At 31.8% G+C, this 6,532-nt stretch overlaps 1 long non-coding RNA gene across 1 annotated transcript; it reads right to left on the bottom strand.

Moving 5' to 3' along the window:
- Nucleotides 1-3,254: 3,254 nt before the first annotated feature.
- LOC145156638 (uncharacterized) lies at nt 3,255-4,645 on the bottom strand. Its single transcript, XR_013736835.1, has 2 exons — nt 4,372-4,645; nt 3,255-3,455 (listed from the first exon to the last, which is right to left on the bottom strand). It is a non-coding gene; the product is annotated as an uncharacterized LOC145156638 (long non-coding RNA).
- Nucleotides 4,646-6,532: the final 1,887 nt, after the last annotated feature.

The following is a 6,532-nucleotide window of genomic DNA, read 5'->3' as shown; positions in this document are numbered from 1 at the left end:
ATTTACGATGAATTTTCACTAAATTTACATTAGATGAGAAAATTTGAGCGGTGGCCCGTGCTATATACTAAATCCGCCCCTGACCACCCCATTGTCATTCCTACACTTTGTCTATTATAAAAAAAATACTCTGAATATGCAGCTCTTTTTTACAAAATAAAAACCATAGGGTTGAATTTGTAACTTTTTATATGATAAAATCATTAAACTGAAATGGAAAAACATAAAGCTTGCGAATCTATAATTTATCAAACCGGAAGGGTCGATTATTAAAATCAAAAGCTTCCCATCTCTTTTCCTTTCGCATTTCACAAGTCACAAGTCACAACCCTCCCCATAAACCCTTGGCACCAAATCAGTCATATCGTACTAGCTCTCTTACAAACCTCCGCAACTGTCTCGACGACCCAGACACCGTTACCTCTCTTTTGTGTAGTGTTTTTCTTTTTTATTGGTTTTCGTCCCTTTTGTGTAATGTTTAAAGTTTTTGTTCTTGAAAAGAATTTTCATCCAATAACAGTATATTTTAGTTTTGTTTGTCAACTTATGTATGAACATTCAAATATGATTTATATAAAATTCCACAAATTGACTTGACCTTAATAAAACCAAAACCTTTTTTGATATGTCAATGACCTTAAGCATTTGAATTCATGTGTAATCGCCAAACATTTAATATAATGGCGTGTAAATAGTCTGTGGATGATTTGAAGTCAAACGATGCTTGTTCGATCTAAAGATATACTTTCATAGTATAGAATAATTAAGAATATTATTAGTAAAACTTTAGGCTTTCTATTAATCCTAAGATAATACTCCCCCACTTCCACGAGTTAAAAACTTTTCTATAGGTAAATCACCTCAAGTTACCATTGATGTATTGATCATAAGAACTAAAATGAAAATATTATCCCAAACAACATCTATGATTGCTATTAAAAATTGGAGATGCACTTTATGACTCTTTGTCAAAAAGAAGATCATACATATTTTCTATTTCATCATATTAGTTACACATGGGAAGGATGAGAGGCGAGTCTAAGGTGATGTTTGTTTTTCTTAAAAAAACTCTTCAAAACTCTTATTGCTGCGCGGCGCAGCACACGCACAACACTTTTTGTCTCGCAACAGTTTGTTTTTCGGAAGTCTTTGGGGCTTAAAACCTCTACTCGTGTGCTTCTTGGGGAAGCACTTGTTGTACCTCTTTCCACCTCTTCCCACCCTTCAAACCTAAACCTAAAAAAATCCAATCCCAAAAAACAATCAGCCTTTTTTTTTCCAAAAATCTAACCTGGTATGTTGTTTTTTAAATGTCCATTAAGTATATTTAATATTACGTTTATGGTCCTTTACTTATATACTATATTCTATTTTCATCCCTTTAACATTTAATACATTAAATTTATATCCTTTTAACTGTTTTCTCTCATTTGATTTACATAAGTTAATTCATTTTAATGTTGTTTTTTAAATTAGTTTATTTTAAATTTTTAATGTCTGCAGATGTTAACAAAAACAAACACGCTTCTTATTACAGTCTGCAGCCGTTTGGTCCACCTCTTCTGCTGCAGAGATTTGCAGAGGTGGTCCGCAGACTTTTTGAATTTTTGCTTCGGAAAAACAAACAGCACCTAAGTATATCAAAGAGTCTAAGTATATCAAAGATGGGTCACTTGACCTACCTTTTTTTAAATTTTTTATAAGAGATTATATATGGTTATAAATTGTGACCTACCTTAAAAACTTTGAGTGAACTATATTAATCTTTTTGGCAACAAAAATAAATATAAATCAAGATTTAAAAAGCAAGCATTTTATATTTTAATGGGCACCCAATTTATTTACGGTATAATCGAATAAAAAATAATGCAATAAGAGTAAAATATAATTAAATAAATAAATGAAAAAATAAAAAAAAATAAAAAAAATCGTTCTCAAAACGTTGTTCTTCTCCCGCTTCATACCGTCAACTGCACAACGTCATCCGTCGGGCACCGAACCTCCGTCACCGTTGATATCAAGATATAAGACCTCATCAGGTACAATTATAATAATTTTTTTGCTTATACAACCCGTCCCAAACCCGCAAATAGTTTTTTTTTTAACGTTTCACTTAAATAGTTAACCAAATGGTTTTACGTTCTAGACTCGCCATTGGGAGGGATAGAGATAGATTTTGATTTGATGGTTATTAGTGGACACTGGAGAGATGATGTTGATACTCATGCAATTACCAGGAAAGATGGAAGTCTTATCGGTGTCTTGAGCACAGAAAAATCAAAGATGAACAACTTTTGAAGATGTCATGAACATGAGATATTGTTGGTAATAGCCTTGTCTATATTATATGGGAATCTCATAGATTTGGAATTTGGAATTCCATTTTTTGGAGCGTTTAATTGCCAAATGGACAGAATCCTTAAAAAAACACCAAAATACAATCATTATATACGTTTCACAACAAAAAGAAAAGTCACTACTAATGACGACAAAAATTGATGACGACAAAAATTGTTGCAATTGATGCCTAAAATTGCCGCTAAAGGTATTAGCGACAACAAATCGTCGCAAATGAGTCGCTAGCGTTTGGTACATGGACAAGATGAAACTGGACTGGACAGGACTGAAAACTGAAGAGAACTTCTACATAGTGTTTGGTGTAATTAGAACTAGACAAACCATGATGGTCAAATTACCAAATCATCCTTAAGACTTAACATGTTCTAATTATAAAATTTTCATATGATATTTTTTAAAAATAAAAATATTGATAAATTATATATATATATATATATATATATATATATATATATATATATATATATATATATATATATATATATATATATATAGGGTTAGATTATAATATGGATGTCATCTATTGTGTGGATGTAGGGATGAATATGGACCAATGATTTTGGTTATTTTAAGAAATTAATTTATCAATATTATTAATTTAAAGAAAATAGAATATATGTCATTTAATTAAGAAAAGGGTAATATTGTACATTTGCATTATCTTCAAATTAGGAAACATGAGTTTAATTAATGAAATTTTCGGAATTTAAGGGATATTTGATTATTTTTATTTTGAATTCTGACTTTTTTTAATTAATTCAATTTTAATTCTAACGTTATTTTTAATTTAACCCGTTTTTTTATTCTGCCAGAATGACTTTCTAACCGAATGACATTCTATGAGAATGTTAGAATACTAATTTTGCGGAATAACATTGTATTTGTATAACATATCATTTGAAAGGTTAAAATATTAATGTAAAAAATATATTTTTGTAGAATCTGTTTACACTTTTACACGAATAAAAAAAAATACATTTATAACGTGAAATACATCAAATGAATAAAAAATCTAAAAAAGAAAAATTCTTGCAATTCTTGAAGAATCCTTATCTGTTCTTGGTTTGTTAATAATACCCTATCATTGATCTGCAGACCTGCAAACAGAATAATAGGCATTCTGTAAGAATCTGAGTATTACATAAAACATATATTCTTGATATAATATTCTGTTAGAATGTAAAACAAATTCGAGGTGAAATCCAAAAGATGTTAAATGTTTGAAGAACAAATAATATAAAATGAAATTTGATCAAATGTAATTTAAGATTTCATGTTTGATGGATTTGACTATTCCTAGGATAGATGATGCAGGGAATTCAATTCCATTTCTCTTATTCTACTAAAAGAACGGAAAACCCCAAATAAAAAATCCAAAATTATAATGAACTCTAGAACAAGACTTTGGAATCAACAACCTATCATAGGAATGAGGATTCTGGAAAAGTAATGATCTAGAAATTCCAAGATTCTCATAATTATATAACTATGAACAGGTTTATGTTCTTAAACTCAATTCCATATCAATGGCAACATCTTCAAAACCTAAACCCATTAAAAAAACTATGTAAACAGAGTACTACTAAAAGTATTTTATCAACATCAATTCTTTCAGAGTTATATAAATACCATGAGAGATAACTAAACAACAACTCTGAACTAGAAATTTGATGTGAATCTTAATGCTTGCCGAGAGAGAAATTGACCACAACTCAAGTTTATAAATAAATCAGTAAACATAAAAAAGTGTAGAAGATTTAGAAAGTTGTGCAGTACAATAAAGCATGAAAAGAAAAGAACACATATAAAGTTATAAATCACAATCAGATACTTCAAAAAAAAAAGTAAATAAATAAATCAATTACACGTATCTCATTATTAATCAACTACACAAATCGTATTATATATTTCTCATGTACTATGGCATCGTCGTTAAGAAGATATGGATTAAAAATCATGTATTAAACAAATTGTTTTTTACGAGGGGCGATTAACCAAAGAAAACATACTAACCTTTGAATATAGATTCGAAATCATGGAGTTGAGTATAGAAAATTGAAAAACCCTTCACATATAAATTTTCCACGAACATAATTTTGCTGGAGCTGTGTCCTCTTTCCCAAAAAAAAATCCATGAACACTCGAAGGGATCCGGCGAATATCAGATGTCGATGAGAAGTCCGATTATAAACAAAGACATAATCTTTTAGCGATGATGATCGTCCACAGTAATAGTGATGAAGAAGGCGATCGTGCGTTGTGGTCGTAAAAGGTGGGGTTGAAGATACGAAACTGATTTGCTAATTTAAAGGGACACTAAATGATTTTAATTTACCAAAATTAATTAAAACCTAAAATTACAATTCTACCATTAATCAGATTTTTGAAATAATTGGTCCACATTAATCCTTACATCCACATATAGATGTCCATTCATATATGAACCTCTCTCTCTCTCTCTCTCTCTCTCTCTCTCTCTCTCTCTCTCTATATATATATATATATATATATATATATATATATATATATATATATAATCCAAACCAGTGTAAGCATCGAGAAGAACTTGGAAGGACTTTAGATTATTGTTTTATTTTTTTTATGCATTAGAGATCTTTTATTTATTTATTTTTTTTTTGTTTTTAATTATCGCATGGCATGAGAATGATGATCTTTAATTTTTTTTAGTTATTAAACTGGAGGGTATGGAAGGGAAGCTTCTCTTACTTTTTGTGGGTCATACCCCCATTTCCCTCACTTTCATTTCCCTCACCTAAAACCTAAGGAATAGATGGGAAGGGCTTCCCTCACTTTTTTTTTTAAATATTTTTTGTATGATTTATAATTTTTAAATTAATACTAAACATAAAATTTAATTAAAAATAAAAAGCATTTCATTAATTAAAATAAAAATTACATTAAACCTAAAATTTAAAAAACTAGATAATTAGAAAAAAAACTAAAAATCAAACAAACCAACAACGACCTATGGAAAATATGTTTTCAGAATTTTTTCCCTCTTCTTCATCATGAGCTTGAGAGCCGGTCCCGAAAGATGATCGGTGTTTTCCATCAAAAACTTTATATCCTCCATTTCTTGTCTCTCCGCCCGCTCCTTTTTCCATGCTTCTTCTTTTTCTTTGTCGAAAGCCAAACGTTCGGAGAAATTAAGATTATATCGATCAAACGACGATGTTATTTTTCGCATTTCGTTAATGTCCACGCTGAAATCAGATGCACCCGAAGAAGTCCCTTTTCCCTTTCTCTTCGCTTTGTCCCCACCCATTGGGCGGACAATTTATTCTAGCTCGAGTTCGTCATCCTGATTTAAATCTAGACCGACCCGAGCATTGGAGGAGGTTGTTGTAACATCCCGAATTTCGAGTCCAAAAATTTCAATTTTGATATAACGATTTAGAAAACATTTATAAGAAAACATCATCAAGTCATATCATTTCATAAAACCATAATCTCATGTCTGAAATCGTATCATAAAATTAGTAACAATGTCAGAGTACAATCCCAAGAAATCTCATAGTACGAAAATCAAATGCGTGTGTATGATGTGCAGCTACCGCGCCGGCTCCTTCCCCTTCGCTGAAGGGGTACCTGAAACAAAACTGAAAACTGTAAGCACGAAGCTTAGTGAGTTCCCCCATCGTACCACATACCATACAATCACATAGCCTACATACTGTCGGGTAATTCTGGGGTGCCCGACCTACCCGGTACGACCATTCTGGGGTGCCGACCTACCCGTGTCAAGCCATTCTGGGGTGCTGCCCTACCCGTCGGTCCTAACAACCGAACCTCGGGGACTATTCCACCCCCTACTGCTACTATCACATATATCATAACAAAAACATACTATCATACATATCTGGGGTGTCCGAACTACCCTTCAGTCCTAACAACCGAACTTATGTACTATTATCCCCTACTACCACTATCACATATAACATATCATGTCAGTATATAACATATCAGGTAGTAGCAAACCTAGATGAATATCACAAAGACAATCATCTAACATACAACTCCTACTGGTGGGCCGGCATTGTGGCCGTAGACCCACCACTACTGGAAGGTAACTCACCTCGTATGAATGAATGCTGTCAATCCGAGTGAGAAGTCTATGTCTGCTGCTCCGGCGATTCTCCGGCTATAATTCCCA

This window comes from Lactuca virosa, chromosome 2 (assembly GCF_052849685.1).
Source record: "Lactuca virosa cultivar CGN04683 chromosome 2, Lactuca_virosa_CGN04683_v6, whole genome shotgun sequence".
NCBI lineage: Eukaryota > Viridiplantae > Streptophyta > Magnoliopsida > Asterales > Asteraceae > Lactuca > Lactuca virosa.
The sequence above is the reverse complement of the archived record's forward strand: the minus strand, read 5'-3'. Positions and strand labels throughout refer to the sequence as shown.